A 12,955-nucleotide genomic window follows, 5' to 3' on the forward strand; every position below is an offset into this window, starting at 1 on the left:
ATTTAGAGAGGCTGTCAAGAGAAAGAGACACAAAAGGAAGCACCAAGAGGCAGAAAGCATTTAACAGCCAACAAACAAAAGAGAGCAGGCTTGTAGTGGATGAATGCAATTATACAACACATCAGAATGACTTTAGAGAGAAAGGTGATAAACACACACACACACCTACACACACACACACACACACACACACAGTGAGTGTCAGAGAAGGTTTGATTAGAGGTGAGCAGCTGGTGAAGCCCCGAGGAGGAGATAAAGGCTGTAGCCCTGTCACGATAATTTAGAAGGAGGGGGCAACAAAAGAAATGAGCTTTTCTTTTTTAGCCATCAACACACGTTCATGCTACAGATCTCTGTGCGGTGTGAAGGTGTTGTAGCAGAAAGTTGTTGCAGGCTGCGAACAACAGCCGCAGTTTTGGTAACCCTAGCCTTTTGTCCTCACATATTCTGGGAGCTGGTGGGTTAGGTTTAGGGCACGGCTTTGAGTGATTTCTCAGCAGGCAAGTCAACTTTGAATTTTCAATTTCAATTTTATTTCTATAGCACATTTAAGAGTCACAGGTACAACAAAGTGCTTCACAGACGAGCCATATTTGCAGATTTACAACAAAATAACCTGACTCAGTGTAAAGTCGACCGTGCTTTCTCGCCGTCTAGTCTTGATCGAAACTAAAACTACTGTTTTGTATCATTCTTTAATAGATGAGGACAAAATCACACTGGGCTAAGCAATCAAAACTCTGAAAAGTCTCTCACAACAACAGGTTAATGGTGCTGACACGTCACTGTGACACTGCAGGCAAGTTTAACATGCAACAAAAAGACAGAAATTCACACACCAAACATACTGAAGCATAAAAAACATAAACTGACCCCGTGTGGGTGTCTGTTCACTGATAGTTAGCAATTAAATTAGATGACAATAAAATGTTCTTGTGTTTTAAAACATTAATAAAATGGAGAGCACCAGTGTTCCTCGTCCCGCGAGACGTGCGTAAAGCTCCAAACATTTAATAAGCTGATTAATACATCTTTGGACTTCTTAATAAGATCATGTAAATCTCATCATACACCGAGGTGACGGGTCCATAGTTGCATCTGGCTTAGCACACTTTTCTGTACCGATATCTGGATTACCTACGGCATCCCCGATTCCACCTACTGACTCAGTATTCTGGCATTTGTGATGCCAGAACATCAATTTAAAGTTGGAAAACTACCGCAGCTTTGAGTGGATGAAAATAGGTGCAAACGCGCCCAAAGGCATGAGGTTTATTCTTGTCTGTTTTTATCAAAATGTTTATTTTCCCGCTTTGAAATGCAAAGCAGTCGATTTGGGATTTGAGGGATAAACTCGCTCATGGAAAACTGCTATCTTTAGTCTGTAGTTTATAGACTGATTGGATTTTGTTTCTCTTTTTTATGGGGCAGGGGTTTGGTGTTGGCTGTTCACGCTGCATCTGAGCAGTGGCTGCAGATTGCAAAACCAAACCACTCTTCCACTTCAGTGCTGCAGTGGAGGATTTATAAAGTGGGCAAAAGCACAAGTTAAACCACAGAGCTGCTGCTGCTATGTGTGAGTCCTGTCGCGCTATTTTTATTCCATGTTTCGCCTTTGGAAAATATTTCAGGATTATTTCCTCATGTCGATTTAACAGATTAATAGTTGATCACACACAAAAAATTTTATCCAAAATCTTCTACTGATATTAGTCTGATTTGCATTTTAAATAATTCAAAATTTTGCAAAATATATTTTTAAACTATTTTAGTTTTAAAAAAAAAAGCCCATCTGTTTCTGACTGTGTAACCTACCTGAGGTGAATGTGGGTGCTTACAGAGGCTGTAACATGTACAGCTGTAGATTATGTTGCAGTGAAGGCGATGAAGAAACCTCCACAGAATTGTCTGTTCTCCTGCTCTGCCCTTAAACCAAATTGAGGCATAAATCTTCTGCCTTTTGTTGTTTTGTCCAAGTATCTGTTCAACACTGAGACAGAGGAAAGTAAAGACATTATGTACTTGGAAAGAAACTCGTGCCCAGGGGCCTACGTTTCAGTCTCTCTCTGTTTTTCCTCTCTTTGTTCTTTAAGCTTTGAATTAAGTTCAGTTTTAAGTAAGTAAAAACAGTCCATCCCACACTTAAACATTGATTATTTTCCCTACATATATATAAAACACACACACACACACACACATATATATATATATATATACACATATATATAAAGCACACAAAACACAACGCAAATAGGAAATAACTGATTTCCAAAAAGCAGAAGGGAAGTGTTTCTGGGGAGATAATAACCCGATGGACCAGTTGCAGGAACCAAAATATGCTAAGAATTGCGCTGGGAGACACTTAGACGAAGTGGAGGATCTTGAACGAAAGAAAAGATGAGAGGTAAGTGTGTTAGCCTAACTATTAGCCTAAAAATCCATCATCAGTATTATATGAATCATGATAAAACACACATAGCATGTTTTGGTTTCCTGCAACTGGTCCGTCGGGTTATTGTCTCCCCAGAAACACTTCCCTTGTGCTTTTGGAAATCTGTTTTTTCCCATTTCCGTTGTCATTTTTCCTATTTCTGCTGTGTTTTGTGTGCTTTTGCAGCGTTTTTCTTATTGCTGGTGGTTTCTTAAGTTGCAGTCCATTTGGCCTCTCAGGGCCACCGTATGAAAGTGATGTTTTGGCACGCATTGTTGTGGTTAGTATTTGGGGAACAAGTGTGAAGTTAAAGCATTTCAGCCTATGGATTATTTTTACCCCAGCTTAGTAAAAACATGATGCTCTCTGCATTAATTAATCCCTGTCTGAATGCACTGGTGATCCCATCAAGTGATCCAAATCAAACATAGCTACAGTGTTGCAAGTTCCTAAACTGTAACAAGAAGATGGACGTTGCCACTACTACATCACCCGCTGATTTGGGAGCTACATTTCCAACTGTTTTTATGACGACACCAAAAAGGAAGAATAAGGCTACGTCCACACGTACAAGGGTATTTTTGTAAGCTGAGATTTTCCGTTTTCGTTTAAAAAAAACAAAAATCTCGTCCACATGGAAAAACAAAAAACAAAGTCAAACGCTGTCAAGAACATGCCAAAGCAACAGGTGGAAATATAATTGTAACCGTGTAGAAATGTTGGCCAATCAACTCCGCCCTCATATGATACCAAGTAGACAATAAATAACAAATGAAATAAATACAATAACACTGCTGCATTTTTCCTACACTGAACGCAATCATTTACAAAACTGACATCATAAATAAGATTTCAGACTTCAGATTATACATGTTGTAGGGAAAGGATTTGTTGAGGTAATAAATGAAGCGTGATGTAGGGTCTGGCTTCATCGATGGCACCGCTGCATCACTTTTGCCATTTTTGAGCATCTGCGTCACTGCAGACGTGCAGAGACTCTTCCAGACTGCACTATAAACAACCTTTATGTGAACGAGTACAGTCTTGTGTTTGCTTATAGATGAGTTTTTGGAGATCTTTAGCAAATCCATTGAAAAAGTACGCAGTAATATTTGTACACAGTGAGTGAAATGTGGTTTTATTCTCAGTTGTCAGTTTGTCTATAGAGACAGGATTTGTTTGACAGTCTTGTTTCTGGTAATTGCATGATGGTATTGTCATTTATTTATGCCCTTAATAATATCTATCATATGACTACGAGTATGTCTAAACTGCTTCTTTATTTTTATTTTTGTGCATGCTTGTTGCTGTTGCTTCATCTGGTTGGAATCGCAAATTTGCTTTCCTTTAATAAAGTACAGGCAGCAGGGTTTAGCCAAAATATTCAAAGCAAAATATGTAAAGTTAAATAAAACATTGCAGAGTTGTTGTATTTTTCCTCTTCTGTAACCCCATCAGAGAGCTGATACTAAGCCAGTTCTGCTGTTCTGCCCGCAGCAGAACCAGTGAAGGCCACTGCTGCTCCTACAAACAGCTGAGATCTCTTTCTTTTTCAGTGGAAATGATGTGTTTCCACAGTTTCAGTGAAAAAATAATAAAAAATGTAACAAGTTGTCTTTGTGATATGAAGGATGGCTGTAAAAACACCGGCGTGTCTGCTCAAGCATGTGGCCGAGTCTGTTTCACAGACAGAGCGAAAGCTGATTATTGGATTTATAGAAGCTGTAATTTCATTGAACTAATATGATACTCCTCTATGCTGCAGAGTCCAGGGCTCTTCTGCATAATGTATAACGGCTCAAGTAAAGTGCTGTCATGTATAACCTACAGTAACTCTATCCTGCTGCCCGATGGCTCTTTGAGTGGGACTTTATTTTACAGCTGATGTCAAATTCTTAGTCTGTTTTCTCCTTTTTCCAACATTAAATGTTCTCCCCCTCCTTGCATCTATCATCCACCTGCAAGGGTTGACTTCAAAATTTATGAGATGCTCAGATTACACCTGTAATCTGTTCGTGCAGGGATGACAGGCTTCAGATTACATGCTTGTGATGTGCTTTATTAAACTTTTAATAGTTCCAGTTGACTTGCACTGACTGGTATATCTGAACACAGCAAGAGATAAATACGGATGATGTTTTTCAGTCAGTCTGTAGGGAAACATCTCTCCATCTGGGAGAAGACTTTTCCAAACATAGTTAAGCCATTACTGGCACATTTTTAAATGCCAGATAGGAGACTAACATCAGCTGTAATAACTTGAAAATGTTGCTATTTGAAGATTTAATATCAGCGTTATCCCTGAGCTCTCATACACTTGCTGCACCTGCTGACGTAGCAACTGAAAAATGTCTGGATTAGGGGTCTCGAGTGGTTGCAGTAGAGTAAATATCAGGTTTGTCAACCATGAAGCCATGTTCATGCTGTGCTTGGGAGCTTTGATTTCTCACTTAGGTTTTACTGCAAGGAAACAAACTGAACAGGTTTGGAAAAGAGTTTCAGTCTAAATACGCTCGCTCACAATTTGAATCCTTCATGTAGAAAAAAATTGCAAGAACATTTCACGTTAATGTTATAAAGTGATGTGAAAAAGTACACTGGCTTAAATTTTAGAGTTTCAAGGGCCCAACCAATATAAGATTTTTAAGACTGATTTAAAAATCTGACACACAAAACCTGAAGTGTTATGTGGAGCTATTTATGAGTCAGAGGTCAAGAGGAACTCACTGACGTTCCCCGACTGTCTTCTTCTTATTGTGCTGTCACGAACTTTAACATTTAAAATGATAACTGAGGCTTGTAAAGTCTCAGATGTAGCTCTTGGGTTTCCCCCTGTTTTTATTACCTGAGCTCTGGTTTAGTACCACCAAAGGACAGTAAAAGAGGGAAAATAATATCCTCGCACTTTATTTTCAAATTCTGAAAAATGAACTCCCTGCAGGAAGAGCTGATAGTCTGGACTCTCCATAGATTAATATGCAGAGCTATCAAATACAAAAACTCCTGCTGCGATGTGAAGAAAAAATCTGTAAAATGAAAAATGCTTTCACTGTGAGCAAAAAGTAAAAAATAATAATGAAAAACAGGATTTAATGGTTTTTAACTGTTAACTGTTGAATGTCCATGTGCTGTGTAATCAAACGTTTTATTCCCCTTAAAGCATTCATCCTGTTTGTGGGGACCATAAAAATTTTGTTCAAGGTTTTCATGGATATAATGTATAATACCAAAGTAAGCAAAGCTACCCATATGGAAAAGAAATAGTAAAAACTTACATGATTTACTCATGAAAGGGGCCACTTTCTCATTACTGTCATAGATTGTTTTAGTAAGTATCCAAAACATACAAGTTTCATTTATATAATTTTTCAAGGGATCTTATATCTGTTTTAACTCTTGTATGCTTTTCATACAAGTTTCACACAAGATAGATACAAACTTTATAAGATTGATATGTATCTTTTCCATATGGGTAGTGAGATTTAATTACTCTTAGTTAAAAATCAAGAGAATACTGTTAGTGCTGTTTGAATGTAGTCTTTCCAATAAAACAGTCAGAAGCAATGCCCAGTGAATTATTTTAATCATCACTTAATAATGACTCATAAAAGGTTCACATACATTTGTAAATATTTTTTTGGAGAGCAGAAGTACTTGGTACATTTTATTTCTTTATTTCTATTTTGTTTATTGCCAGGAGGAAACATTAGCTCCAACTGTTTCAGTGTTCAGCTGGACACTGTTGTGATAAGAAAGACTTAACTCTTAACCTTTGCTTACTAAAAAAAAAAACAAGTAAGTGTTCTTATAATTTGTGGCCTCTGTGAGCTTTTAATCTAATGATTTATAAAGCAGAGTAATAAAAGTCTGTGATAAGACAACTGCTGTTGCAAACCATATGGTTGAAGTCTTCGTAACACGACCTTCACCTCAGTTTTTATTACACTGGACCAATTTACAATTTGCTCTCATCACTTTACCTGCCACCTACACTGCAGACACTGAGAGCTGTAGTCTTCTTAAAAACACACTTCAGGAAATTCTACCAAACTTAGGTGAGTTAAATATTAAATTCAGAGTCAAATAGCTGACGATGTGGCACCAAACAGCACCAACGCAGCTGAGCACAAGGCCAAGGAAGCCGTTTGGTCAAACTAAAGAACGAAGCAAAGCTGACACGAGTTCAGAGCTCGCATTATAAATACAAAGCTTACTCTTTCTGTTCTAACACTATCAACGAACGGTAAAAGAAAAAAAAGAGGGTGTATATGAGACATTCGATCCAGTCACAAATAAGCGGTAACAGGAATACCTATTACCAGTTTAATATTAAGTTAATGCAAAAGCCTGGGATCAAATTTCATCCATATACATACAGTGCATCCAGAACAGGAAGCATATTGAGCATTAAGTGTCAGCAGACTCACTTCACAAAACTAATCATCTAAAATTAAGATGAGAGCTTTGGTGGTAAAGTGTGTGCATGCTAGCTTTCCTTAATTTCATTAATTTGATTGTTCCTGTGTTTACGCAGAGCATGCAAAGATCCTTTTCTGCACAGCGACAGATTAAACGTATAGGTGGTTCAGTGAAGCTGCTCTAAGGTATCAGTAGTCTATTAGGAAATCTTTGGTGAAACATTAACTGAGGAAAAACAACAGCAGAGAGAAGAGCCTAATTTTACGCAATGGCCACTTAATGACATCCAGTCACAAATAAGTTATTCTGATGTAACACATTTGTTTAAGTTTCTACTGAGTTAACGCAAAAGTCTTTGATGAAATGCATCAAGAACTGAAAATACAGTATGAAACTGTGCAAAAATCTTGAGCCACCCATCATTTCTTTCTAGTTTGTTTCCAAGGAGCCAGACTTTCTTCTAATTTAAAAACTATATATTCTCGAGCAACAACTCTCAGGCTTTCTGAAGGTCTTCTTTGGACATTAGCTGCTTTTTACCTTGTTTTCAGTCATGTCCTTGCAAGTGATCAGTGGCAGAAAACGGAACAAAAGGCAGCTAAAATCCAAGGACGAGCTCTGAGTGTCCTTGAAAAAGCCTGGAGAATTATTCCTGAAGAATACTTAGAGAAATTATGAGAAAGCTGCCAAAGAGAGTTCAGGCTGTGCTGAAGAATGAAGGCGGTCGTAGCAAATATTCACGTTCAAGCTCCTTAAAATTGTAACTTGTAAACTGTATTTCCATGCACGTTTCAGTAAATCGCTTCTACCCATTTCCCATTTTCCCAGCAAAGTTTAAAGAAATGACGGGCGTCTGCGCAGCGCTGTACTTTTGTTAAGTGTTAACATCTAAACCATAAGCAGGAAACTGGCATTATTTCCTTTTGGATATGTGCAACGGTCTCAGGCAGAGCTACTTCGGTCGTTGCTGTGCTTTTTTTGGAAGTCGAATTTCCCAGAGGAACACACCCGAGGGATTAATAAAGTTCTATCTTATCTTATCTTATCTTACTTTTGTCTGATAGGATATGTACCGTATAATGTGTGTTTGCACGCCGCTGTTCGATTCCACACTTATGAATGTATTCATGTTGTTGCACCATGTAACAGTTTATGTCAGGATGTTGGCGCTGAATAAATTTGAGAGGTGCAGTACTTTAAGATATTTTATGATCGGTGTAAATTTTTATGAGAATAACTTACACACGCTTCCCGAGAGTCTTAATGTTTATAGTTTAATGGGAAGACACATCCAGTTCCACCAGCAGCATCTATCACTTGGCACATGGTAATATAATTCCAGTCAACATACGGCTCTCTCTCTGAGGTAGTAGGAAACACATCATAACATAAGCATTTCCTGTTTTTAAGGGGGAGAACTCGTTTTTAATATCTTCATTGTACTTATAAGCATTCAAAGGCTGTTAAAGCTGACAGCTCACTGATTTTCTCCAAAGCCACGAGACTGGTATAGTTTCTTTATCCCACTCATGTTACTTCCTTAAATACGCTGTAGATGCACAACGACCTGTTGGCACATTAACACAACTGAGCACTGAGTGTTTTGCTTCAGGGCGCTGCTCTGTTATAAGGGAGAGCATGGGTAAATATGTAAAAATTGTGTATGTTTCTGTTCTTTGTCTTGTGTACTGTTTGTTTGTATATGTGTCTTTCTTGCTGCTGTTACACCCAAATTTCCCCTTGTGGGACAATTAAAGGACTATTCTATTCTAGTCTAATACACGAACGTGTTCACACGTACGCGAGGTGGACGCTGATCCTTTTGAGTTTTGTGGGTTTGTGGGTGTCAAGCATGACAGCATGAGCTAACACGTGTGTGCATGTGGCACCTACTGCAGCTCATACCAAGGTGCTGAAATATTGGCTCCATGTTGCAAGACAACACAACACAACCGCAGACACACAAAGACACGCATGCACACTCGGACACGCTTCGTTTACTAGCGGCGCCTGAGTGATGCTCATTAGCTGCTGAGGCGTAACAGTTAAAACTGGGTTGCTGCTTTGCAAATGCGCAGATGTATATCCAAGACAGGCGTAAACAAACACGCACACAAATCCATAAGTGCACACACACCCGTCATGAACAACTATACAACAGACAAATGTGGAGAGGTAAGAAAGAAGACAGCTTCATGCATTTTTCCCCCTGCGGTGAAAAATTGCATCGTATCTTAATGCTATTTTTTCCCCGGTGTTGGATTTATCCAAAGATGTTCTCCATTTTCACAGCAGTGGGTGTGTTGTTGCACTCATGTCTTCATGATTAATGTCAAAGCAATCACTTTCATGTTCCCCAGAAGTACAAAATTATGCCAAACAAAATCTGAGCTATGTATGCATGTCTCTGTGTATGTCTTTCACAAAGAAACAAACAAAAAAGCAAGGTGTGAAACCAGTTCCAGCATCTTTGGTGGAGTTTTACCTGAGAGAGAAAAGCACCGTTAGTTTGTGCTTCACTGTATTTATTGTGTGAAATGTGCACATTCAATTCTCTCTGCCATTTTTCATTCATCTCACTGCAGAACACCTAGGACTGATTGCTTTAGAGGATGAGTAAACATCGTCTAATTTTGTTTTTAAGTCTCATTATATAAAAAGAAATTAGCTTTATTGATATTTTTGTTTACAGTTTTGTGAGAACCTTTCTCTAAAATCACTAAGAGGATGGGGTGAGTGCTTTTATCAATTAAGCTCATTTCCATATGGCAAACTCTGAATGACTCTAATGAACTAAAGGTGAAGGATGATGAAGGTAATGTTGTACCTCTGTTACCTGAAGTAAAAATGATATATGAAGCAGGGGGATCGCAGAACAGATGAGCTGTTAAATCAGGTGATCACTGTGGAGCAGCGGGCTATTTGTCCAGATTTACCAGCAGCCGCAGAGCTACAGCGTGGCGTGAGATTAAACTCATCTCACCTCGTCCGAAGGGATGCTGGTTTTATTGAAACTGCGGCTTAGATCTGCCTTGACTTGATCACTCACAGAGAAGAAATTTACACCCTCTGGATTTGGCTTTTTATTACTATAGCTGGTTGATGTGGTCTTGTGTGAAGTAAAGCATAAATGTCTCCCATATATAATCAATATTCATTTCAACACTGTGTAACCGTTACAGTGGCGTAAGGATATTTCTGCATCTTGATTTACTTTCATGTTTAATTCCATTGCATGACAGGCAAATTAGCTGCAATTACATGTCCAAATTCCAAAATGTGCAAAACACGTTGCTCTCATTTGGTCCAATTTGGGATTTTCTGCCCTGACTCGCTCAATTTGACATTAAATCCCCTTCAGTAAATCGGTGAGTTATGCATCACAAACACTAAAGAGGGAAACAGTTTAAAAAGGGCTCATGGAAGGCGATTCATTTGAGCTCCAGCGTGTAATTCAACCTTAATAGAGTTTTTTTTCCCAGTTGCAACCTTTACGGAAAACCCGACGTAAATTTCTAACGTGGGTTATTTTACATTTTGACCTATGAGAGAGGATTTTCATGGATGAAATGGCTGTAAAAATCTAATCCGCAGCGTTAACTGCAACACTGCAAGGCTGGGAAATCTGAAGCCATTGTCACAAACAGAACTGAGGAATTAAAGGTCACAGATCAAACGATCTGTGCGGAAACCAAACGCCACCAGAAATCCTCACCCCGAAATGCTACATGTATTATTTAAAGCCTATTAAGGTGGAGGAAGACTGGCCAGCAAAGCTCTTCTCAGCAAATGCAAACCTACCTTTTCTATACATGTATGTGCACCTGCACTGTAAAAATGTACAAAATATAAATGCAATAAACATACAGCATCAAGATTACCACATTACTTAAAAAAAGTATCAAATTCAAATTTTATTTGTCACGTACACAGTCATACACAGTACGATATGTAGTGAAATGCTTGGACAACTGCTCGTGACCTAAAGAAAACAAAAAAGGAAAAGGCTATGAATAAGATAGGAAATAAATATGAAAAATTAAAAAGGGTAAATTTAACTAGGAAGGAATAAAATATAAATTAAGGTTAAAAATGAAATAACTGTACAACACAAATTAGAATGAAGGGTAAATTTAACTGGGAAGAATAAGATAAAATATATAAATTAAAGTTGAAAATAAAATAACTGTACAACAAAATACACAATACACAATATAGAACTATATAAGAATGTATGAAGAAATCTAAATCTAAATAAATATATACACAATAACAGCAGCTGTACAAGTATTAGGGCTGCTCAATTAATCGAATTTTAATCACGATTACGATCTGGGCTTTCAACGATCATTAAAAATGACTGAGCCGATTATTAGCCCCTCCCTCATTTATCCGCGACACCTTAAAGGCCGTCTGTGAAAATATTGTCGGGCATAAACCGTCCGTGGCGCAAAAAAGGGTGGAGACCGCTGATTAAGAGGACCCGAGGGAAGCTCGGAAAGCTAAGCAGAAGTTATTTGGAGAGTGACTGCCGTTGGTTGAAAAGAGAGTTTAAAAAAAAAACTTCAGTGGTGTTGCACACTATTTTATATTATTTTTTAAAGTCATTGTTAACCCTTTAAAGCCGGTCAGAGCAGTAAGCTCCGTTTTGCGTAACTATTGTTAAATCCCTGTAGAACCTGAACCGTGTAAGCTAGGGCAATAATTTGTTTTGCATATGAAACCGGAGGAGTTGTACTTACATCTGATGCCATCAGCTTGTCCTCGGTCACGGTTTCGTTCCACATATAGCTTTGCAAAAATTGCATAAAAAGTGCTTGCAGGAACAAAAACATAATATTCCAGAAACACGCTTTGCCGTTCCTATCAGCTGTTCGTAACACTTCCCACAGTGAAATGATGCACATGCTGTTTTCTTTGCAAATTTGCATCATAGGATTGTTTTTTGTTTTTCCTGCAGTATATAAAAATTGCTGTATCTCCAAAATAAAACTATGAAGACACTCAAAATAAATTTCCTGTGGTGGGAAACTATTTTTTTGCAACTTTATTGTATTTAAAGTTTTGAGGGATAAACCTCTTAAATTTCTCCAAGTAGAAATATATGTAAACAAAACAAAAGCGATTTTCAATTTTTTTTGTAGTTTATTGCACTTTTTTGCAATTTATGTAATTACTATGGACTTAATGCATACATATTATTAAAATATGGGCTATAACAGTTGTATTGATGTATAGCAACTTGAAATGCTCCCACAAATGGCACTACAGCATGTAAAAAAATAATATAAGCTCTGGTGGACTTGGTTCTATGGTAGGTCTTAAAGGGTTAAATAAATATCGTCAAATAATCGTGATCTCAATTTCAGTGAAAATAATCGTGATTATCATTTTTGCCATAATCGAGCAGCCCTAACAGGTATTAACTGGAAATGAAGAATATAGTGACCAGTGTTGTGCAAAAACAAAGTCCAGAATGTCCAGTGTGTGTAAGAACTGTATGTGTGGGTCAGTACTGTGTGGTGGTGTGATTGAGAGACCGTATCGCCTGCGGGAAGAAGCTCCTCCTAAGTCTCTCTGTGTTGGTCTTCAGGGAGCGGAATCGCTTTCCTGACCTCAGCAGAGAGAACAGTCTGTTGTTGGGATGGCTGAGGTCCTTCACGATCTTCCTGGCCTTGGTCCAGCACCGCCTGCTGTAGATTGAGTGCAGGTCAGGGAGCTCGAAGCGGATGGTGCGCTCAGCTGACCGCACAACCCTCTGTAGAGCTCGTCTGTCCTGCATGGTGCTGTTCCCGAACCAGGTTAAGATGTTTCCCGCCAGGATGCTCTCTATGGTGCACGAGTAAAAGTTCCTGAGCACCTTGGAGGGCAGTTGGAAGTCTCTCAAGCGTCTGAGGTGGTAGAGACGCTGTCGGGCCTTTTTCACCACGGTGTTGATGTGACAGGACCATGACAGGTCCTGCGTGATGTGAACTCCGAGGTATTTGAAGCTGTCCACTCTCTCCACTGGGCACTCGTTGATGACGTGGGTCTGGTAGTTCCTCTCCTGCTTAGTGCTGAAGTCCACTATCAGCTCCTTTGTCTTACTGACGTTTAGAAGGAGGT

General features: G+C 38.7%; 2 protein-coding genes across 3 annotated transcripts in view; one reads left to right on the forward strand and one right to left on the reverse strand.

Annotated features, from left to right (window-relative positions):
• The window catches only part of ramp1 (receptor activity modifying protein 1), a 64,033-nt gene that overhangs the window by 39,420 nt on the left and 11,658 nt on the right, over positions 1–12,955 (reverse strand). The window lies entirely within an intron of this gene.
• The window catches only part of map3k19 (mitogen-activated protein kinase kinase kinase 19), a 39,688-nt gene continuing 29,062 nt past the window's right edge, over positions 2,330–12,955 (forward strand). The window contains exon 1 of the mRNA XM_026143667.1: positions 2,330–2,404. The gene's annotated coding sequence lies outside the window, so the exon portion shown is untranslated. The remainder of the gene's footprint in view (positions 2,405–12,955) is intronic.

The sequence above is a fragment of the Astatotilapia calliptera genome, chromosome 16, assembly GCF_900246225.1.
Source record: "Astatotilapia calliptera chromosome 16, fAstCal1.2, whole genome shotgun sequence".
Lineage (NCBI taxonomy): Eukaryota > Metazoa > Chordata > Actinopteri > Cichliformes > Cichlidae > Astatotilapia > Astatotilapia calliptera.